The 23,363-nt window shown below is 46.6% G+C and overlaps 1 protein-coding gene and 2 long non-coding RNA genes across 53 annotated transcripts in view; 2 read left to right on the plus strand and 1 right to left on the minus strand.

The window, feature by feature from the left end:
- DAB1 (DAB adaptor protein 1) overlaps window positions 1-23,363 on the plus strand; it is a 1,225,890-nt gene that overhangs the window by 999,939 nt on the left and 202,588 nt on the right.
- The window catches only part of LOC146402940 (uncharacterized), a 39,891-nt gene continuing 17,136 nt past the window's right edge, over window positions 609-23,363 (minus strand). The window contains exon 3 of the long non-coding RNA XR_014808200.1: window positions 609-8,003. This is a non-coding gene — a long non-coding RNA (uncharacterized LOC146402940). The remainder of the gene's footprint in view (window positions 8,004-23,363) is intronic.
- Window positions 8,616-17,884, plus strand: LOC146402941 (uncharacterized). The gene is made up of 2 exons (XR_014808194.1): window positions 8,616-14,014; window positions 15,386-17,884. It is a non-coding gene; the product is annotated as an uncharacterized LOC146402941 (long non-coding RNA).

The raw sequence follows: 23,363 nt of genomic DNA on the forward strand, positions 1-23,363 counted from the left end.
CACCACAACACCAGATCCAAGCCGCATCTGAGACCTACACCGCAACGTGTGGCGACACTGGATCCTTAACCCACTGAGTGAGACCAGGGATCAAACCCACATCCTCATGGACACTGTGCCGGATTCCTGCCGAGCCACAAGAGAAGTTCCACACTTACGGTTTTGATATGTCTTTTTACCTACTTTTTCTCTCTTTTAAAAATGAAATTGATTCCTGAAATAGTCCCTGAATGTGCTTTTGGAAACCTCCACTGTCTGGGATGGTGTTTATTCTCCTTGACCCCTTGGTCCCTTCTCCCTTTTCCTTCTCTACCAAGTGACTGCATCAATCCTGCATAGCACGCGCCGTTGGTTTCTTGGGAGCCGCCGCAGGAGAGATGTTTCTTTGCAAAGGGGAGTTATGTGAGGAGCTCTCTGTATGTCAGCTGTTAGAGACCTGCTCCTGCAGAAGCATTCAGAGGAGGGATGGGGAGGTTTTAGCCAGGAAGGCCCCTTAATGCCCCAGGAGTCATCTGATGTGAGGCAGCTGTGCCCAGACTCGGATGTGAAATGCGTTGCAAGTCAGCAGTTAATGAAGCACAAACAATTGTAAATTGTGTACTTTTTTTTTTTTTTTTTTTTTTTGACCATAGCATGCAGTAGCTTGTTGTGGGATTTCAGTTCCCAAACTAAGGAGTGAACCCCGGCCTCATTGGTGAAAGTACCGAATCCTAATCACTAGACCACCAGGGAACTCCTTCCCACAAATTATATACTTCTTAAAGGAAAAGTTTGATTGATATAGGCTTATTCCTGTCATTAAGTCATCGGATACTTAATTCCTTCATTTCTCAACAATGGGAGAAACAGGGCACTAGAGTTACAACTAACATGCATGGGTTTGAGCATCATTGTATTGACAGCCATGAGAATGGGTTGCATATGTGAACATTTTGTGTCTTGTGAGTCTATAGAGAAACAATTGTGAGCCTCGGCCGTGGTGGAGTAAGTCCACATTTCTTCGTGTTGCAAAAAAAACCCTAGCCTGAGTCACCCTCTCCAGCTGTACCTCTGCCAGTCCCTAGGCATGCTGACCACTGAATCAGTGGTGCCCAAGCTTCCTCGGCCCACCTCCATCTGGATGGTGTCACCTGACACTCATGCAGCCCCAGCTCTCTTGGAGGACTGGGCTCAGCCGGGCCTTCCCGAGAGCTCAGAGCAAATGACCTTCTTAGGCTTCCCCTGACCCTGTATTTTCCCCCGTCACAGCACTTCAGACTTTTATACTGTGCATGACATTGATGCTCCTTAAGATAGAACCAGATCTGGACTTCCCTGGTAGTCTTGTGGGTTAAGGATCCTGCCTTGCCACTGCTATGGCTTGGGTTGCTGCTGTGGTACAGGTTCGATCCCTGCCCCAGGAACAGACAAGTTAAGAGTCATATGTACGTGGGCCCCACTCAGGCCTTTCTGAGTCATCCAAACAAATCTCTTCACCTCCTGACCCTTTCTTTCTTCAGCTGGAGAAAAGAAAGGAATAGAAAGTAATAATAATGCTTTCCCCACTGAATTGTTACAAGGATTAATGGGAAAACACTTGTAAAGGGCCTACCAGTGCCTAGCCCTTAGAAAGCAATAAATTAATGCTCGTTTCCTGCTCAAGTGGTCTCTTTGGGCAAAGAAAAATAAAAAGGAATTCATGGGAAAGGAAGTAGGAAAAATAATCTACAAAACAAAACAAAAAAAATGGACATTTAATTATTGCCCACTTTAGGGTAAAAGAATTTCTTGTTCTTTAAATATGAGGTCTAGGATGATATTGTGACAAGAGGTGCTGTCCTGCAGCATTTGCATCAGGGGAGGAAAAGATGTGTAGTTTTGGTTTATCCTTCTCTAAGAAAATTCACTGCAAATGATGTCTCTGTTTCTCAAAGCCAAAGTAGGGAGGGTATGATTCTACTGAAAGCACAGATGAAGTGTCCTTGTTTTGTCCTCCTTCAGGGTCTCACCTCACACGTATCATTAGCTCAGGAAGGGAGGACCTGAGATCAGGCTTTCCATAAATGGTGGGTTCAAGCCCCATGTGTGCCGGACAGTCTGATTCTGGAGCATCCTGGTTTTGTGAAAATAGCACTAGATTTGGGAGAAAGAAATATCTCTATTATCACTCATCAGGTGACCTTGGACATGTAATCTCTCTAGACCTCAGGTTCCTTGGTCGTACAGTAAATATACTGTGAATTAGACCCGATGTCAAAAGATTGCTCGAAGGATCATGTGTGATGATGGCTTTTGTGAAATCTGTGTGTTGTACCAGTGTCAGTCATGGTTATGATTGCTGCCATCCGGATCCGTAATTCGGGCCTTGTTCCATCTTGGGAATTTTTATCTGAAATCTCAGAATGAATCCATTGTGGTCGAATGTCTGATTTACAACGCAGAGCACACAACCCCCTAAGGCTTTTCCACTAGTGCCCTTGGGAGGATCTTCTTGGCTTTCCAGAAGGATTATAGAATCATGACCACAGCCCAAAGGAACCTCTCAGAGGACTTCTGGAACCTAGAAGACCACCATTTGTAGCTCTGTTTGCATGCTTTCTGATGCTTTGGCAACCTGAAACGCAGAGGCAGTTATTTCTGACAGCCTTAAGTCAGGGTTAGTCTGGTTTAGTCTGAAGCATTTATATGCAAACAAACATTCTAGGTCCTATGAAATCTTTTCTCAAGAAGCTGGTGGCATAGTATGTTATTTATTGTTGCATAATGAATTGTATGGTAACTTAGCAGCTTGAAACATCATACATTTATTTTCTCACAGTTTTCAAGAGTCCGAAGTTTGAACCCAGTTTAACAGGGTCCTGTTTTCAGGGCCTTGCAAGGCTACAGGTTGTTGGCCAGGTGTGTTCCTTCCTGGAGTGTGGATTCCTCTTCCAGGCTCATGTGGTGGTTGGCAGAATTTCGTTCCTGTGGTTGTAGGACTGAGGTGCCCATTTTCTTGCTGACTGTCATCAAGGGGTTGGCCAAAACTCATCCAGTCCATGAGTTCCCTGCCATGTGGACCCCTTATAACATGACACTTCCATTGTCAAGGCCAGCAGAACCTCTCTTTCTCCAATCTACTAAGATAGAGTATTGCAGAATTTATGACATCTCAGGGGTGGGGGGACCACCCCATCACCACTGCCATAATCAGTTGACAAGAAGCCAGTGACAGGACCTTCCAGGACTCAAAGGTGAGGAAGTCATACAGGGCATGAGGCTTTGGGTCACCTTAGGGATCAGCCATGCATGGTATTGGGTAGGAACTCTAAAGAAATTTTGAAGCACTGATCTGAACTGGTCTAATTTGAAATGAGAAAAATGACAGCAGTGTGTCCACTGTAGCAGGCTGACCTTCCCACAGACCTCAGGAGGTTGACTAAGCAGTATTAGCATTAAAATCCATTTCCTGAGTGCACTTCAGTATAGGACTTAAAGCACATAGTTTTTAATTTAAATATTGCCATTGTAGAGGATGTTTAAGAAGCCCACTAAGGTACTAGGTTATGTAAGCATTGCGAAGGAATCATTGCTACTTAGGGAGGAAATGAAAAGTGATACCCTCCTTTATGAAGGCTAGTTTGTTTTCTTAGACATTCTTCCAGTACAAATTATCTGTGACAGTCTGAGAAGACCAGTTTTAAAGTCCATGAAGCAGAGGCAAAGCCACCCAAGACCTAAGGGCTCAGCTGGTGGTTAATGGGAATTCTGCCATGATAGGAGGGCACAAAGCCTAAAAACGCCAGTAACTATCTGTTGAATGAATGGATGGATGAAACTGACACAGGCTGAATTTCTACTTGAGCCTCTCTAGTGAGGAAATCAGAAGAGAAACCAGCTTTAGAATGAAGAAAATCTGGGAGTTCCTGTTGTGGCTCAGCAGGTTACAAAGCCGACTAGTATCCATGAGGATGCAGGTTCGATCCCTGGCCTCCCTCAGTGGGTTAAAGACCCAGCATTGTGGCAAGATGTGGCATCTGTCACAGATGCAGCTCGGGATCTGGTGTTGCCATGGCTGTGGTGTAGGCCAGCCACTGAAACTCCAATTCAACTTCTAGCCTGGGAACTTCCATCTGCTGCGGGTGTGGCCCTAATTCTGGGTAGAAACCCCAGTCCTTCCATTTGTCAAGTATTCTGGGTCTAAAACCTTTCTGAATCCCAATCCCACTTATGTAGAAGTGGGAATGATAAATATTTTGCAAGATGGCCTTGCAAGGAAACACATAAAAATATCTTGTCAACTATGAAATGGTACATAAATGGAAGAGGTGATTATAAGTAGAGTCACTGTATCTTATTATCTTGTACTTTATTACAGGTATTTCTGGATATGCCCTTTTTTTCCATGCTAGATTGAAAAGTCCTTAAGGCCAGGGGCCTTGGTTACCTGAATGCACGTTGACATTGGAGAATCCAGAGCCAAATTTGACTACGTGCCATTTAATAGAAGCATATTTTACTTATAGGGAAACTAAAGAGTATATGAAAGTGGCATGATCCTGGGAGATCCAAGCCACACACATAATGCTTCGTGTTCCTTATAGAGTCTGGCACAGTGCCATAACCTTAAGGAGTATTAGTGGAATTTATAATAATATAAAGAAGTCACTTTACTTGACCACCTGGTATATAGGTGCCATGCTGGAGGCCTTACATGTATTTAATTTTGGCAGCAATTCCAGAGAGGGAACAAACACTCCACTTTATAGGTGAGGCATCTGAAAGGATCAGAGAGGGTAAGTAACCTCCCTGAGGTCACAAAGCTAGTAACCTGAAGAGGAAAACCTCAGCCCCCATATTAGATTTTTAAAAGTCACTGTTCATCCCTAGTCTCTCCTTTCAGTGGTAACATCTCCTCATGCAGACAGTAGTGGGAATATGTAAAAAGCTAAGAACAAGTCAAGGACGTCTGCTTCCGGAAATTATTCTGATGAGTTCCTTTCCATCTACCAGCTCTGGTCTAACTTAGGGCTCTGCAGTTAGTTTGGCCTTGTACTTCAGCTCCTAGAGGGGTCTCCCTTGGAGCCCGTGCAGACGTGCTGACCACAAGCAGGTGTTTGCCTGCCCCCTAGTCTTTTCACACACCAGTCTGGGCTTGGCCTGGGCTAGTCCACAGAGGGGCTTTCTGAAGCCCCTGGCCATTCTCCAGCACCAGTCCGATGGGTGCAGAAGGAAGAAAGTAGGTTGGGATCTGCCCAGGTCCAGGTGGGGAAGAGTCCGGTTGAAGGAAGGAGGCAGGTTTTTTTTTTTTTTTTTTTCCTTTTCAGCGATAACTGTGTTTCCATTAGAAGTGGGATGACCTTCTCAGAAAGGTCACAGAATGGTTTTTGCAGTTCGTCAGAGCTGACTAGACACTGGATTAATGGGGATTTGGTAGGATTCTGTAAAGAGTGCTTGAACGCAAAATGCATGGGCCAACACAAAGATATTTTTTCAAACCTCAAAACTGTGTGCTCGGAGAGTCTCTGGCTTCAGAAACCAAATACCAGACCTCATTCAAGGTGCAGCGTTTTGGGGTGAAGCCGTCGAGGGCGGGGCAGGCACTCCTGGGTGGTGCTTTTATTTCCTCTTCTCCCACATTCCCAGCACAGTGTCAAACGTGGAACAGTTGGTTTGTTCTAGCAAGTCCTCCTGGGAACAAATGTTTTCTGTTTTTATTAAGCTTCTTCTACTTGCAGATTCTTCCGGAATGCTTTTAATCTCCATCTGATTTGGAAAGCTGCTTTTTCCCGTACGTTTTTCACATCAAGCTAATATTCTGTATCCATTACCGTGTGGGAAGGTGTGAGATCACAGCTCAGGATCAATTCCCAGGTATAACAGTTTCCGGGGGTAACCGGACCCTCCCAGGCCAAATCTGAGTATGAGATTGTTACTGGGTCCTTGGCCATCAGCGATACTCAGGCTATCGTTTAGCTCATTGTCACTCCGTCTGAAATCCCGCATGTCCCTTGATACTCACACCCGCAGATCCTCTCATGATTTTTCACTGTGTGTTTTGGTTCCTTCTGTTTTTCTGATCCGGAACAGAAATCACGCCATCTTCCTCTAAGGCTGGGCAGGCCAACAACAATGTCAGGCTTCTTGTTTGGGATTGGAATTTACCAGCTCATTGTGACCATCCTGGGTGGTTCTTGCTTGCCCTGGAGAAGAAAACTGGCAAAAGAAATGATGCCCAGTAACTGGGGGGTGGACAGACAAAACCTCTCCTCTAGGAGGCTGTTTATGGTCCCCCTCAAACCAAAGGGTAATTGCAAGCTCTCTCTTTGGTGACCCCATTATGGCATCTGTTTGTCCCTCTGCATTCCATTTGCCCTCCCTCCCTTTCCCCCAACTAAATTCTGCGGGCAGGGACTGTGTTACTCATCTCTGAGCCCCTGTGACTAGCGTAGGGCTTCCCTGTAGTATACACGGTGGAGGACTGACCGTATACACATTTGTAGAGGAAGAGGGCCAGAGAGAAGCGGGGAGGGGGGAAAGAGATCGGAAGAGGAGGTGAATTAACAAGTGCATTCGTCTGGGTTCTCCAGAGAAACAGAACCAACAGGATATAGACGTATATGGAAATATATTGTGTGTGTATGAATATACACAAGACATATTATATAGGTAATAGATCCGTGTGTATATAATATATAAATCATTGCAAATATAAGTAGAGAGGAGTTCTCATCCTCACAAAGCAGAAACGGATCCGACTAGGAACCACAAGGTTGCGGGTTCGATCCCTGGCCTCTCTCGGTGAGTTAAGGATTGGGCGTGGCCGTGAGCTGTGGTGTAGGTCACAGACGAGGCTCGGATCCTGCGTGGCTGTGGCTGCGGTGTAGGCCGGCAGCCATAGCTCTGATTCAGCCCCTAGCCTAGGAACTTCCATATGCCGAGGGTGTGGCCCTAAAAAGCAAATGAATAAATAAAGAGGGGTTTGTAAAGAATTCGCTCTCATGAATGTAGAGGCTGTGATGTCCCGTGATCTGCCATCCACGAGCTGAAGACCCCGGAAGGCAGATGACGTCGCTCCAGTGTGACTGCAGAGGCCTGAGACCAGGCACCCCGATGGTGTGGGTCCCAGGCCTGAGACAGAGGTGGAGCTTAACCAGTCAGGCAGAGCAAATTCTCCTCCTCCGCCTTTGTGTTCTATTCGGGCTGTCTGTGGATGGGCTTCCAGCCCCCACATCAGGGAGGGCACTTGGCTTTATGCTGTCTCCTGACTCAAATGCTAATCTTTTCTGGGAATATCCTTGGAGACACACCCATAAATAATGTTTAACCAGCTATCTGGGTACCTGATGGCCCGGTCAGATTGACATGTAAAATGAACCAGCACAGAGTTCCCGTCATGGCTCAGTGGTTAACGAAGCTGACTAGCATCCATGAGGATGCAGGTTCAATCCCTGGCGCCTCGCTCAGTGGGTTAGGGATACGGCGTTGCTGTGAGCTGTTTTAACTTGCAGACAAGGCTCGGACCCCGAGTTGCTGTGGCTCTGGTGTAGGCTGGCAGCTACAGCTCTGATGGGACCCCTAGCCTGGGAACCTCCATATGCCGTGGGTGTGGCCCTAAAAAGACAAAAAGACAAAAAAAATTTAACGATTACAATAACCAAAGAAAGAAAGAAGATGAACTAGTGCAAGGGTCCCTGGGTTTGACAACTCACCTCATTTTCCAGGTAAAGCATCTGAAAGAAGCACCTGCCTGTAAAATAATGCAACCCCAGCTTTGTTCTGCAGTTGTAGTGCTTTCTGCTTCCTCTCCAATTCTTTCCCTAAGGAGAGAAAGCAGAGAGATGTGGCCACTGTGACAAGCTTCCTTTGGGCTTGTGGGTGGGGCCTGCATTTTGTGCGATGGTGGACCCCAGCAAATTGCAGGAAAAGTATAGTTTTTGCCCTTCCTGCTTTTGGGTCTGCCCAGGACCCAGAGGCTTAGGCCGGTGGCTACAGCTCTGATTCGACCCCTAGCCTGGGAACCTCCATATGCCACGGGAGTGGCCCTAGAAAAGGCAAAGAGACAAAAAATAAATAAATAAATAAAATGGGAGTAACAATATTACCCTGCCTATCTCTTATCTCGTCAAGATAAGAATCAGAAAGTGCTTTGTAAATACCAAAGTTGCATGCGTATGTAATATTACTAGTGCTTATGTGTTAGTTAGTTTTTATATCACGGTCACTATTATGCAACCCATGCCTCTAACTTCCTGATGTTGGGTTCCCTTCACTGGGTGTACAGCTGTTTGAAAAATAAGGGGATAGACCAGGCATTCCTGCAACTCCATGACTTTATGAGAGGATGCAGGATGCTGTAAAGTAGGAAACATGAGTTTAGGAACTACCAGCTCACTGGTCTGGAAGGACAGGTGGCTATCTCTCTGGCACCCTCCCCAGAGTGGCTGGAGAGTGTGGTGCTGATGTGAATGCGGTAGTCTCTCCAGATGGTGCTGGAGGTGGGGGGGGGGGGCGGTGGCGGCACACCTCATCCTAGCTGGTGTGTTGCATTGTAGCCCCAGAGGTGTGGACCACAGTGAGGTTGTCCCAGACCATGGCCTCCAGGGAACCGGAGCTCAGGTAGATGATGAGCGCTTGGTGGCAGGGCTTCCTCTGCAGGTCGCTGGAGTGTTCAGCAAGGATGCCCACTGGTGCCTGCAGCCCCTTCATCCCCACCAACGGGAAGCCCAGCCTCTCCAAAGGCTGGATCCCATCCCCAAGGAGCTGCTGCTGCCCCCATCTAGCTTTACCACCACCAGGGTCTGCTTCTGGGTCCAAGAGGGCCCTCCTAAGCTGGGAGCAGGCTTGGCCTGGGGCTGCAAGCCAAGGGCTGGGTATGGTGAACAAAGCTTGCCCCGACCAGTGGAGCCCTGGGGAAGGATGTAGGGCCACATACAGAATCCCTCCCTTCCTTCCTTCCTTCCTTCCTTCTTTCCTTCCTTCTTCTCTCTCTTTCTTTCTTTCTCTCTCTCTTTCTCTCTCTCTCTCTCTTTCTCTCTTTTTTTTTTTTTTGCTGTTTAGAGCCACACATGTGGTATATGGAAGTTTCCAGGCTAGGGATCGAATCAGAGCTACAGCTGCCAGCCTGCACTACAGCCACAGCAACACCACATCGAGCCTTTTCTGCAACCTTACACCACAGCTCACGCCAATGCCAGATCCTTAACCCACTGAGCAAGGCCAGAGATGGGACTTTCGTCGTCCTGGATCCTAGTTGGGTTTGTTACCACTGAGCCACAACAGGAACTCCTATAACATTTCTGATTGGATGTTTGCGCAGAACTTTGGAGTATTTCTGTAGCACCAGTTTGCAGATGGAAACATCCAGTGATTAAATGATGCCCCCCTAGGTCATCCATCTACAAAATGGAAAGGAGGATTTGAATGGGTACCTCTTACTCTTTCCTACGCATCATGTGATATCTGATAAAATGAGAAGAGAAAAATCTTCCTTTATTAAATAGTTGAGTGTAGCCCCCGCCACTCACGCACTTGAGAACTTGAGAAGCTCCAGCTCTTTCCTCCAAAAGCTCCCTCACTGAAGAGTCTAAACGAACTCTGAGTGTTTTCATTGACTTTTCTGATCTTCCAACTCAAGTTAAAAGCGTCATTTTGCTTCGCTGTCAGTCAATTTCACTTTTGTAAGAATTTTAAAGATGTATAAGCCCCTAAGGTGACAGTCCCAGCCTGATGCTGTCACGCTGAGCTGTGTCATATTGAATTCTGTCACTGAAGAGAAACAAAATGAAATGCGCCCAGGTGTAAAATTCCAGGCCCTGTTCCTTCTTATCGATACCAGATTAGAGTGGCAGCGTCTAATGTTATGAAATTGATATGATGAAGATTGATGTTTTAACTTTAATGGGTTGGTAGCAAAACGTATCATTGGCATATATAGGTACAGACAGTGAAAACAATTTCATTTGGCCCCACTTTTACATTTTAAGTGTTTTCTCTCAGTAATTAGACCTGGTGCCTGCTAAAAGGTAACTATGCCTCCTTTGCCCTCTTTTTGAAACCCAGTGAATGTGATTGCAACTGCATGGTGTTTTCATCAAATTTACTGAGAAGCCTGTTGGTTTGAGACAAACTCTTGTCTGCGTGTGTATACGTGTGTGTGCGTGTGTGCTTAGGTGCCATATTTCTTGCATGGTTTCTCGAAATGCAGATTGTTTTTGGAGATGGCAAGTTGATGAATGAGGCCTTTGGTATACTGCTGATGAGACACAGTGGTCTGCCAGACACAAGGCTCTTATAACATTTACCAGGAAACCACAATCCCTTAATCTCCATGCCCCCCAACACGTGGGGTAGGCTAGCTCCTGCTGACTTTACCTCCCAGGACACAGGCTGGAATGTTCTATTTATTATTTTCAAGCTTTATCTTTATTCATTCCAACAGTGTATTTTCAAGAGTTTTATGGCAGGAGAATCTGAAATGACTCTCCTATGTTACTGTCCTTTTCAAGTCTGATTTGGGATATGCTTTCAAATTAGAGCCCTAGACATTATCCCCTAAAATATTAATGGAAATCGCATGTCTTTAAATCACACAATAACGATGACTCTGGCAACACAATGCTTATTAATATTAATACCAGTGCTAATGAGAGCAGCTTCCCACAGGTCAAGTTTTTAAGCATTGGTTCAGACATTTTTTTTCTCCTTTCCCATTTAATCTTCACAATAATCCTAGAAGTTAGCCATTGTTATCGCAGCTTTCTTAATGAGGGAACCAAGGCTTAAAGAGGTTAATTCATTGGGCTAAGGTCACACAATCTGTAAGGAGCTCAAGTGAGATTTCAATTTAGGGCTCTTTAGTCCAAGCTGTGTGTGGCTTTTCTATAATCATTTAAAGACCTTTTCCTATAAAATTGTGTTCCGTTTGTATCAGTCGACCAAGTAGCTTGAGGGAGTGCCTGTGTGTGCCCGAGGGGAAGGTAGAGGATGCTGGTGTTGGGACAGGGAAGAGGAACAATGGTAAGACATTGAGTTCAACGAAGGTAAGAGGGCGGTGTGTTGTGCACTTAGCGTTATGCTCCCCAGTTTCCCCCACTTTGCCATTGCTGGTTATCCAGTAACAGTAGTCCAGAGTTCAAGAGCAGATTAAGGTCAAATGCAGCGGCCAAATGTTACCTGTCAGATCTGTTCAGCTCAGTGACGGGAGATGTGAGCTATATTATGGAGGGGTCCCCATAGCTCACAAAACAAAGGTATGGTGGGGAATTGAAGCTGACCACCAGGCACCCATCTTTCCTTGTGATGAGGTAAAGGGCGTTATTGATGGCAGCCACATGCGGGCACAGTTTTCAGTAAAAGCTTTTAACTACCCAGTTTGCATTATGAACGTCCCCCAATTCATTTAACTGTCTTTGCAGAAGGAGAACACACGTTGAAGCAGGGGGGAGAAAAAACACAATGTGTTTAAAGCATATGGTTTGGGTTTTCCAAACTTTGCTTGAAGATAGTGGTGTTCAGTAAACGCCAGTCAATCCAGGGACAACTAAAGAAATAATGCTATTTCCTCGCTTCCTTGCGGACCTGGCTCATCCTGCTGCAACCCCTCCATTCACTCTGCCCTTTACCTTCGAGTCACTGCACAACTTGCTCTGTCCAGTTCACCCTTAGGGGACACCCAGTCTGTGCCAGGCCCTGTGCCATGTAACTGGGCACAAGAGGGTAATTCTGAAAGGCGCTGCCATCTGGAGCTCACCGTTTCTAGGAGGAACTAGCACATGGAGCTGTGTTCCCCACGTGGCCCCAGGGACCCTGTGATACTGTGCACATGTCCCCAAAGGCTACATTGGACTCAAGATGCCTTGTAGCCTTGCCTCAGCACTCCTGCCATGGTCCTCAAGGGTGAGGATGTGTCTTTGGGGTCAAACGACCCTAGGTTTGAATCTCAATCTTGCCACATTCGAGTTCTCCGTCTTGAGGTCTTAACTCCTCCAGGCCTCAGTTTGCTCATCTGTAAAATGGGGAGAGAAATCAGTAAATGAGGAAATCATGAAGACTAGAAAAACAACACGCAGTAGCATAGCATCACTTGTAAGAGAACATTTCTTTAAAGAGCTCTAGGGTCGGCGTGGAGTCCTTATTTTTGTTTTGTGTGTGTGTTTTGTTTTTTGGGTTTGGAGGTTTTTGGGCTACACCCATGGTATACAGAAGCTCCTAGGGCCAGGGATGGAGCTGATGCCACAGCAGTGACCTGAGCACAGCAGTGACACCACCAGATCCTTAACCTTTAACCCCCAGGGAACTCTTCCTCATAACCAGCGTGTGCCTTGCATTTATCATGTTCTGGTTTCTATCCTGGGTGCTGCAGCTGTAGGGGTGTTCGAGGTGCAGATGGCTTTAGTATGATGCTGAACATAGGTGATGTGGAAGAAAGTATGTCTATGAAGATGAGATGCCTAAGGAGATGGCTGTTGCAGGATAAGAAGAGGTGGCCCAGGTGAGAAGGTCAGAAGGCTGTTGATCTCGCCCAAGGGAACGTTGTGATCCATGGCTCTTAGACAAGAACCTTTGTTAGGAAGGGGGGCAGATGCTCCTGGCCCCCACCATATCTACTGTCCTCTGCCAGTCCAGGGCCGGGTCCAGAGCTGCCTTGCTCTGCTGACTTGTCTGGAACTGAGGAAGGCCACTCTGCTGATCAGCATTGCTGACATCCCTTGAAGCCCTGGAACAATCTTTAAATACCCCTGGCTTCTTCACCCTTTGAGTGGGATAATTGAGGTGGTGTGTTTTACTCTTTTGCAGAGTTTATTGGCATGTGATCTAATAATGCGCTTTCTATTGGCTGCCTTCCCTTCCTGCGTCACCTTTCCTTCCCCTCAGAGTGTTTCTTGCCTCCCCAAGTCAGTTACCTGCACAGGAATCCTTATTTCAGGGCCTCCCTTAGGGCAACTCAAAGTAAGACAAGGAAATATTTTCCCAGCTTGGTGTCGGAGAAGGTCATGTGCTATTTCAAGGTCTTTGACCTTCATGGGCACTTTGCATGTGACCTGAGAGATCAGCCATCAATTTGTTTTGAGCTGTGGCTTTATTAAACTTTTAAGAATGAAATCCTTTAAGATAGATATACATAGTCCATCCCAAGACTGGCAGCCTTGCCAGAAGAAATAAATATCCAGCAAAGGCAGGTTAAACTCCTTTTGGAAAGAGAGAGGCTAGAAGTTTAATTCATTAAACTATTATTTTGTAAAAAGACATTCACATTTTTTCTGCTCTTCCTTTGGGAGCAGCTCATGAACGAAGAGTTCTAAGTGTCATCAAGTACAACCCCACAATGTTAGAGCAAAGAATACTTGTTAATTATAAAAAAGTATGGCTCTCCTTAGCGTGCTCGATATGTGTCATACGTTGTGCACACATCATGACGCCTGTTTGTTAAGATGCCCCATCGGACGCAGGAACCTCAGAGGGGCTGAAGGAACATTTAATTAATCCCAGGTCTTCCTGACCTCAACACCTATGCATTTCCCTTTTTCTACACACACCCTCTTGATACAGCTCCTTGCTTGGGACTCGGCTCTGATCAGTAGACACAGGGCAGCAGCAGAACCAAGAGACTCTTAGACTTTCGCATGTGGCTTTAGAAGCAGGAGAAACTGAAAGTCAGATCTGAGCTGCAGTGCAGTTCTCTGCGGGAAAGGAAGAGCCATGAGCCACAGCCTGGCCCGTGATGGCACTTATTTGTCTGGTCCAGTAAGAGGGATGACAGATGGGAGGGGACAGGCCTGGGTCCTGAAAGATTCACTGAAATACAGAGGAGAGGTGAAAATAACCCCCTTGGTGGTGGAGACTCTGCCCTTTTTCAGAGAACATTAGATTGTTCCCATGATGCAGAACTTACCAGTGAGGCAGTCGGAGCTAGGAATTGGCAGAGCCGTAACAGAGCCTAGGTCCTTGGACTAGTAGTGGTCATTGGACTTCCCAGTTGGGTGCTCTCTGGTAGGTGGAGACCGTGTTCCATCCTCTAGGATGGAGAGGAGGGTGGTGACGAAGATGGCCTCCTGTGTCCCCACAGCAACGCGGGATCCGAGCCGCGTCTGCAACCTACACCACAGTTCACAGCAACGCCAGATCGTTAACCCACTGAGCAAGGGCAGGGACCGAACCCGCAACCTCATGGTTCCTAGTCAGATTCGTTAACCACTGCGCCACGATGGGAACTCCCGCATGTCTTTCGTTCTGTTTGCTCAGCACCCCTTCCTTTCCCTCTCCTTCCTCCTCTTTCCCTGCCTCCCGGCCTTCCCCTCCCTCCGTCTTTCCCCCAAAGCCTTTCTAACAAGCTCTTAGTTACCTAAATTACCAGGTCCCCGCTAACCCCTTTGGACTTCAATTAAAGGCACATTCAAATGTGGTGCGTGCTCCGGCACCATCAGCACTAAATAGCACCTAAGCACGTTTGCAGCGCTGAATGTAAACTTGTTGAAAAATATGCATTCTTTTTCATGGACTTTAAATTGGATAAATGCTCGTTGAAAAGGATAAAGTGAATCGGTATTGGAGGGAGCATTAACAAGAGAGCGAGGGGGAGAAGAGCCGGTAAAGGCATGCGGTTTCTAAATGCACGTGCACGTTGCCGCCCTCATTCAGTCGGCGCCATGAGAATGTACTTGGAGACGTTGAACATATTAACGAAATGAGGGTTTGTTAAGCCCATGTGCCTGAGACCCAGGTTGTACTGAAATAGCATTGACTTTGAGACCAGGCAGCGGCTTCACTAGCTGTGTGACCTTGAACTCTTAGGAGACTTTGAGACCTTTGACTCTTTTGAGATGCAGCCTTGGTTATTAGAAAATTGGGCGAGATGAAGTACTGATACACCTTCAGTCTCTGACACGTGGTAGGTGATCCATCACTCTTAGTTCTGTTTCCAGGTGAGTTAAGTCTCTGACTTTGGGGGGGTCTAGCGGGGAGAACTTTGTACCTCACCCTCTGCTTGCCTCTGAATTCAGCTCAGAGAGGACGAGAAGTTCCCTGTGTTCCCTGCTTATTAGCACATTGAAAGTGCACAATAAATATTTGTTGGAAAGAGTAATGAGTGATGTTAGCTGAACCAGCGGGTAGCTAATGAGGGCAAAGTGCCAGGAAATCCAATTTTGTGGGAGGTTTTTGGTTTCCAGGGCTCATGAGGGACCCTTTCTCTTATCAGATGGTCCCACAAATTCTCCTTTATGTTGGGTGCAGGGGGCATTTCCCCTCATCCTTTATGATAACTGAGGAACTCTGTAATAATAAGAGACTGCAGGAATTCCCGTGGTGGCTCAGTGGTTAACGAATCTGACAAGGAACCGTGAGGTTGCGGGTTCGATCCCTAGCCTTGCTCAGTGGGTTAAGGATCCAGCGTTGCTGTGAGCTGTGGTGTAGGTTGCAGACGCAGTTCGGATCCCGCATTGCTGTGGCTCTGGTGTAGGCCAGTGGCTATAGCTCCGATTCGACCCCTAGCCTGGGAACCTCCATATGCGGAGGGAACGGCCCCAGAAAAGGCAAAAAGATAAATGAATGAATGAATGAGGCTACACAAGGGAACCCATGCCTTCAGAAAGGGGTCCCATTCTCTGAGATTCCATCAACACCCTCTAATGGGTGGGCTTTAATTTCCCACAAAGCAGCTTTCTTTTCCAAAGGTGAGAGGCTCATCTGGGAAATTATTGCAGCCTTTTTTTTTCCCCCAGCTCTTTAAAACTAAGTGTTGCCATTTGTATTTTAACGAGGGTGGAGGGTGGAGAATGGTTGCCATTTTTCAGAGCCTTCTAGGCATGTCTCAGATCACAACAAATAAAAGAGAGCTTCGATAAAAGTCAATGGCAAAATCAGAAACAGCACATCAACCCTACTCACAGTTGCTAATTCAGCTTACATTTGTTGCTTGCCTGTTCTGTGAAATAATTTGCATACATTTTTTCCAGCCCTGGGGACAATTCCATCCAAGCCTTCGTTAGGATCCCCACTGTACAAAGACCGAAACTGAAATGACTTTGCTGCAATCACGTCATCAAATAAGTGCCCAGGTCTGGAATCAAGAACTCTGTTGGCCCCAGATCTAGGTCTTTCCCTTTCCCTTTAGATGAAATTCTAACCTCCTCGAACCACTGGTAGTGGTACTTGGTGTTTCTCTAGACTCGTATTTCCATTGCTTGTTCTGTGGATCCTTAGGTCTGTGGAGGTGCCTCAGGAGTGGAAAGTCAAGGGCGAGCCTGAATCAGTGGCACCCAGTGCCCCCCACTTCCATTTCATAAGAACCGTCTTAATGTTTTGTTTTGTTTTTAATTTGGGGGGGGGTGGGGTTCTGGGTATTATTTAATTTGGAAAAAAAAAATTCTGCCATTTGTTTCTTTAGAGCATTGCTCTAAGAAAAGTTTGAGCCAAATCCAGCAAGGCATGCCTCCTTGCCCTCACCGGTTTTCTAGAACTAGAACAGGTTGGGTCATGTCTCTCAAGGAAATAGTCACTGAGAGAGAAGATGAAAAATGTGCAGCTATGAGCTTGGGTTGGAATGGAGACCATGCAGTCTGACACCAAGGCCATGGAATGCAGTAAGCTTTTCCATGGATGAACTGCTCTCAGGTGGGGATTTTACAAGGATCCCCACTGGTCAATTTATGCTTGATCAGTTTAGCTTAAAACCTGGCCCAGTTGGTTTTCTAGCTCCCTCTGCCACTCCCTCTGCCATTGAGAGCAGTCATGTGGGCAGCAGGGCGACATCCAGTCTCAGGGCTGCCTGGTTCCCCTCTCACCCAGGCCCCTTGCTCACCGTCCCAGGCAGTGGATCCCTGTTGAGCTCACCCACCTGCTGTATCCAGCCCCACACTTCACTTTCCTTGCCCTCAGGAAGCTTACAGCCCAGCAGGATAGAGACAAATGTCCAGCCAAAGCATGATAGGGAAGCAGAGAGAGAGATGACAGGGGGAGGGCACTTGGAGGGGTAAGAAGAGTTTGTCGGGCGGAGAGAGAATGAAGGGAGCTTTCTGTCAGATTGCCCCAGACCTCAGAGGTGTGAACAACGGACTGGAAGTTATTCTGTGTGGTTGGGGTTGATGGGGGGGCGGGTATGTTCTTTATTGCACTGCTCTGTAGTCAGTTTCCTCTGCCTGCATCCATCTCTGGGTTACCACGCCAACCTGCTCCCACACATGTCATCCACCTAACTAACACGTGTCAGCTGAAACTCTCTTTCCTTCAGGAGACCGTATTTGGGGACATCCTAGCACACATTTGCTCGAATTGATTGTCCCTCTATCGTCTCTTGTACTAAATGAGCTTGGTAAGCAAGGGCTGTGCCTGTGTGTTCATCACTGGGACAGAATGAATGACAGAAGACAGAGCTGTGACGCTGGATTAAGTCCGTATGTGGCGAGCCTTGACTTTGGACTTTAGCCCGAAAACAGCAGGGTCCCTCTGAACTTACTAAAGTGAGGAATCACTTTAGTAGATAATTGGTGCCAGTGTGATAACTTAACCATAGGTTTTCAGTGAGGATCATATGGAGTAATAAATGGAGTTGTTTTTGGTTTGTTTGTTTTTGTTTTTGTTTTTATTTTTTTAAGAAAAGCTCTTCTAAACTGTAAAGTGCTTATCTAAGTGGAGGACGTAGCTATTACACCTTTTTTTTTTTTTTTGATGCCTGTGATTCAGAATTAGTATTTCAATGAATGAACCCTCTCCATCATCCTCCAGTTTGTAATCTAATTCATTTGGTAATTCAGTGGTTAATTCCACAGTACATTTTCTCTTCTTCCTGAGTGAAGACAGGTAAAGGGATCCTAGTTAGAGGCCTGGCCCCTCTTTGCATTTCAAAGCGTTTCCATGTGGAACTGCCAAATTCCAGTGTGCTATTTCAATGGGCAGCACATCAACAAAAATCTGTCCTCATCAAAAATTCAGGAAAATAAAGTAAAAAGATGTAAGGCCACATTTTCAAAGGATTCAGCCTGACCCTCTTGTGTTTTTTTTTTTTTTGTGTGTGTATGCAAAATGTATTTTTTCGCAACTGCAAGCACAGTCTCTTTAAGCCAACTAGAACCTCCAAATTGCCAAGGCTTAAAAAAAAAAGTCTGCCTTTCAAATCCAGCCCAGAAACTGAGCAATGAAACAAGGATGGGGTGGAGGGCTGCCTAAAACTATTTATAGGAGTATTGGGGGAGATAATTACTACCTTGCTCTGAAATACCTCTGCTTGGCAGAAATATGAGTCCCGCACATCAGCGATCGAGGGAATCCTTAAAGATGGCGGAGAATGGCAGCCAGAATGCCTTCCTCTTCCTTGACCTATTTTTTAAATCAGTCTGTGTAAGACGCTTTGTAAATTTCAACTGCATTCATTCATGCCTTTATCTTTCATCCACACTGTGGACTTTCAGAGAGCTATTGTTCCTATTGAGGTTTCAGATTCTGTACTAGGTTCTACAGATTTAGTGGTGAACATAAGGTCAGGTCCCTATTCAGTTTTGTGTGTGTGTGTGTGTTTGTGTGTGTGTGTGTGTGTGTGTGTGTGTGTTTAGGGCTGCACCTGTGGCAATTGGAAGTTCCCAGGCTAGGGGTCGAATTGGAGCTATAGCTGCTGGCCTACACCATAGCCACAGCCATGTGGGATCTGAGCTGCATCTGCCACCTACATCACAGCACACGGTAACACCGGTTCCTTAACTCACTGAGCGAGGCCAGGGAACGAACCCATAACCTCATGGATACTCGTTGGGTTGGTTTTCTGCTGAGCCACATCGGGAACTCCCAGGTCCATATTCTTAAACACCTTCCAACTGAGTATGAGATGTCCAGCTACTGACCATTGGAACAGTCATTGCAGTTGTGATGAGAGCTCTGGGAGAAAATGCTACATTCCCTTAGAAAGGAAGTTTCTGTGAAGGCAGGGAGTTTTGTCTGCTCTGGTCATGCAGCTGTCCTGACATGCATTTTGCATGAGTTTTGAAACAGAGGGGGGTACAGAGCATAGCTGAGAGGGCCTGACATCATCAGTGAAGCCCAGGAAAGTGGACTCTCCCCAGGACGTGACCTTTAAGCTGAGACGGGAATCAACTGGTTAAGAATGGGCACAGGCAGGGAATGGAGAGTGTTCTGGCAGAGAGTAGAGTTTGTGAGAAGGCCTCCCAGGAAGACAGCACTCCCTGCCCTTGACAGTGAACCTAGAGATGTAGGCAGCAGCCAGGTCAAGTGTGATGATGAAGGTGACAACCCACTATGCAGAAGTGCTAAAGGGTCCTGAGCTGGGATCGTTCTTTTGGTAGAATCAAAAAAAAAAACCCTTCAGATGGTGGCCTCTTGTGTCCTGGGTCTTATAGGACTGGTTCCTGGGAAGGATTTGGAAGTTGATGGGGACTGTTTTTCAGCCAAGGCTGTATGTCTACAGTCTTGGCTGAAAGATGAAACTCCAGGGGAGCCTGGTGGGCACAGAGGGAATGTGTTTTGATTAACAATGAATGAATGAATGAATTAATGCTTATTCATGCCCACTATGAGCAGCTACCTTGTGCCAAAAGCAAGAAAGGGTTTCATTGACAAAGGGACAGAAGCTTGATTTGAAGGGGGTCTCTTGGCACTTTTTCTGATGGCTTTGCAGAAGAAGCAGTGGCTTCTGGTATAAGATCCAGGCCTTGGTGTGCTTAGTTGGGTGTCCTTGAGAGAATCACCTAAACTCTCCGAATTTGATGTCTGTGATGGATCAAGCACAGTGGTGATTTCCTAGTAGATGCTGCCTCAGTTATGTCCTCTGCATTTGTTCATTCAAGGAACATCTAGTACACACCTAATATGGACCTGGCCCTGGGCTAAGTACTAAGGACGTGGGAATGAGTTAAGACATTAATACAGATTTCTTGCCTTGCCTATCTACTTCAGGTAGCTTTGTTTTGATTATCAAGTGAGAATATGTATGAAGACGTTTTGAAGATGGCAAGTGATGTATAAACATGAGTTGTTTTTTATTCTATAACCTTGCCTGTTTATCAAGCATCACCTTCAGGCATTAACTTTCAAAATTGCAACTGGAATCACTTGTGGGCTTGGTCAAATGTAATTATTAAATTTTTAGCTAGCATTTATTTTAGTTCTCATTAAGTTCCAGGCACAGTCCGAAGGGCTTTCCACGCGTGAACTCACTGAGTCCTTATCACACCCCTGTGCGGAAACCAGGGCCCAGAAGGATGAAAGCACTTGCCCCAGGACGAACTATCAAAAACCACAGACTCAGGCTTGAAGGCAGAGGCTCTCTGCCTCCAGTTCACCTGCTGGTAACTGGTACATAAGGTGTAAGAGCAAGACTGGCTTTTTTTCTTTCACTGTCAGATTAATCATTGCTCTTGGCCTCCCCTCCCTGTCACAGACTGAACTGCATGTTGCATGACAGCTGAGACCACGTTGATGTAGTCCCTGTCCCTAAAACAGTGCCCAGCACATGGTATGTGTTCAGTAAATACGTGCGGGATGAATCCTTTCTAGCAGCTTAAACACACTATTTTTTTTTAAGTTTATATCATTGTTATTTTTATTTGATGCAAACAGATTGATCCCTGGCTTGGGAACTCCAAATGCTGTGGGGTGGCCAAAAAAGAAAAAAAAAATAGAATTAAAAAAAAAAAGTTGTTTTAATTCAAAAATTAAAAAAATAAAAGGAGTCTTTTTTATTTAAAAAAAAAAAAAAAAGGATCTGAGTGGGAGGTGGGCAGGGCTGGAAAGACCAGAGCAAAGGAAGCAAGAACAAAGGCATGGGGGAGGGGGGGCACACTGAGGTTGGGAGGGGGGTGCTACAAGCCGGACATGGGCAAGGCAATGAGGCAGGCGTCACCTGCAGCATCTTTCTGTACAGTGAACATGGGAATCTGCCTGCAGTCCCTGAGCAGCCCAGGGAAGGGTTTAGAGCAGGGGAACAGTGTGGTTCCTGCGGGTCCACCAAGGAGACGAGTGACAGATGAAATAACCAATTAATCTGCTAGAGGGCAGATCTCTTTGGGTAGGCCTCATCTCTCTTTTGCATCTCTTGGGGACTCTTTAATCAGTGGCCTTTCCCTGAATCTCCTGTACCTTTTCCACTCATCTGTGCCCCGATGCTCAACCTGACCAAGACCCCCCCCTTCTCTGCACATGCGGGACTCCCCCTAAGAAGGCTTGAGAGATGCTCTCTGTTGCATCCCAGACTAACTTCAATGTGCTGCTGCTGACTAGCATCGCTTGGTCCTACACTGGATGTTTTTCATGTGGCTCTATGTTCCTTATTCCTTTAAACCATCCTGCAAAAGACCAGTCCTTCGCCTCTTTCAAGAGGCAAGGAGACATGGGCTCCGATGTGGGAGAAGGCTTGACCGTGGTCACAGAGCTGGTCACCGAGCAGCCATTGGGCCTGAGACTTCTGACTGCAGACCCATCATCCCTTCTCTCCACATGGCCCAGTCTTTGGTGGCAATTGATTCTACTCCCCAGACATCCGCAGCTGCCCTGTCGATCGATGGCCCATGGTTTCTTTATGGTCAGAGTTGCACTTGTACCACGAAGAGGTGGAAGAAAGACCCACGCAGAGACCACAGTCCTCTTGTCGCTCATAGCTGTCCTGGCTGAGGTCACATTTCCCCCAGTGAGACATAGTTTCCCTTGACAGTGGCCGCTGGGCCGTCAGGAGGCAAACCCGCTGTCGCGTCCCTCCCCGTTTTTAATGAGGGTAACAACAGCATACCCAGGGGTTGGCGCATGTCTCTGGAGCAGCACCTGTGGTAGCCTGTTTGCGCTGCATGAGGCACTTTCTTTTTTATTTTATTTTTACTTTCTGGCTGCTCCATGTACTATGGAACCCCCAGGTCAGGGATCAGATCTGAGCCGCAGCTCAGGATCCTTTTAACCCGCTGTGCCAGACCAGGGATTGAACTTGTGTCCTGGTACTGCTGAGACTCTTGCTGATCTGTTGTGCAACAGCAGGAACTCCATGCACAGGGCACTTTCCAATGCCCTGTACCTTGCTGAAATACACTGTATATGGATATCTTCAAAGATAGCCACTATCTTTTGAAAAACATCAATATTTTAGGCTTTTTTACTTTGCAGGAGAAGTTATTCAGAGCTGCAGGAGCCCTGTTCTCTTGAGTCCATGTCAGGAGGGATTCTTAACTTAGCAGGATAACAAGGTTACCTGGAGGGTTCCTGCGGTGGGTAGATGGGGACAAGGGCACAAAGATGGTTTTCATTCCATGCACACGTCCTCACTAATTGTAACTTTGAAAAGTATTTCCCTTCCCCTCTTTCCTCCTCTGGCCAAGTCTAGTCTCTCCTCCATACAACTGCCCCAGGCTTTTTCTTTCTAAACAAATGTTTGTAGCACCTCTGCCCCCCTTGGTCCCCCTCTGGTGGCTCTGTGGTGTGCACAGCCAGTGCAGGGTACTGACCTTGACAGATGGACCCTTGGGAGCAGGACTTGCCTGACCCTTTTGTCTTACTTGCACCCTGCACATATTGGCACCCCCACACCTCCCTCCGTTCACCCAGTCCACCTGCTTTTTCATGGGTCAGCACCTCCAGCCCAAATCTCTGCCTCACCTTTGCTGTCTCTCTCTCCTTTGAAATATCTCGTCTCCTCCTTCAGATTCCAGCTGACATGCCTCTTCCCCTGGAAATCTTTCCTCCATCCTCCCAGGAAAAGGTGATGCTTAAAGCAAGAGCCTGTGTGCGTGCGCTCGTGCGTGCATGTGTGTGTGTGTGTGTGTGTGTATGTGTGTATGCTGGGCCAGGATATGGATGGAGAGGGGGTCATATCTGGGAAAGGGAACGGCGAATGCAAAAGAGAAAGAGTTTGGGGCATGTGGGGGACTGAGAGAAGGTTAATGTAGAGAGAATAGTGGGAGATGCGTCTCTAAATTTAGGGCTCTGGGGCTGTGCTCAGGACTTTGGATTTTATTCTAAATGTAGTATGGAGGTTATAAGAGAGTTCATTGTACTTGTTTTAATTATCTTGTCGAGGACCATGTCAGTCTTCCCTGCTAGACGGTGGGTTCTTGGAGGGCAGCGTCGTGCCTCCAGCTCCACATCTCTTCCGCTGTAGCGCAGCAGGTGTCAGGAAATGCCTGGTCCTTCGCAGAATGGATAAAAAGGAGAGAAGCTCTTTGTAATGAACCCAGGGCTGCTAGAAGTTACCACATCCCTTCTCATTTCTTGCAGTTCATGTTTTAATATTGTTTCGCCTATAGGTCTAAGTGTAGCCAACAGAGTTGACTTTATAGGGAAACAAGTTTTCCTTGATCATAGTCAGTGTTTGTTATGTGTCCTGATCCTCCTTTTATGTGCAAAGAGTGCCTCTTAGGTGATGCTCTTTGGAGAGATAATCTGCAAGGAGATCTCTTTTGTTTTTTGCTAAAACAGCT

Source organism: Sus scrofa, chromosome 6, assembly GCF_054392235.1.
Source record: "Sus scrofa isolate SSC_HxYL_T2T_F1_AM1 chromosome 6, Sscrofa_HxYL_maternal_Yorkshire_Landrace_v2.0, whole genome shotgun sequence".
Taxonomy (NCBI): Eukaryota; Metazoa; Chordata; class Mammalia; order Artiodactyla; family Suidae; genus Sus; species Sus scrofa.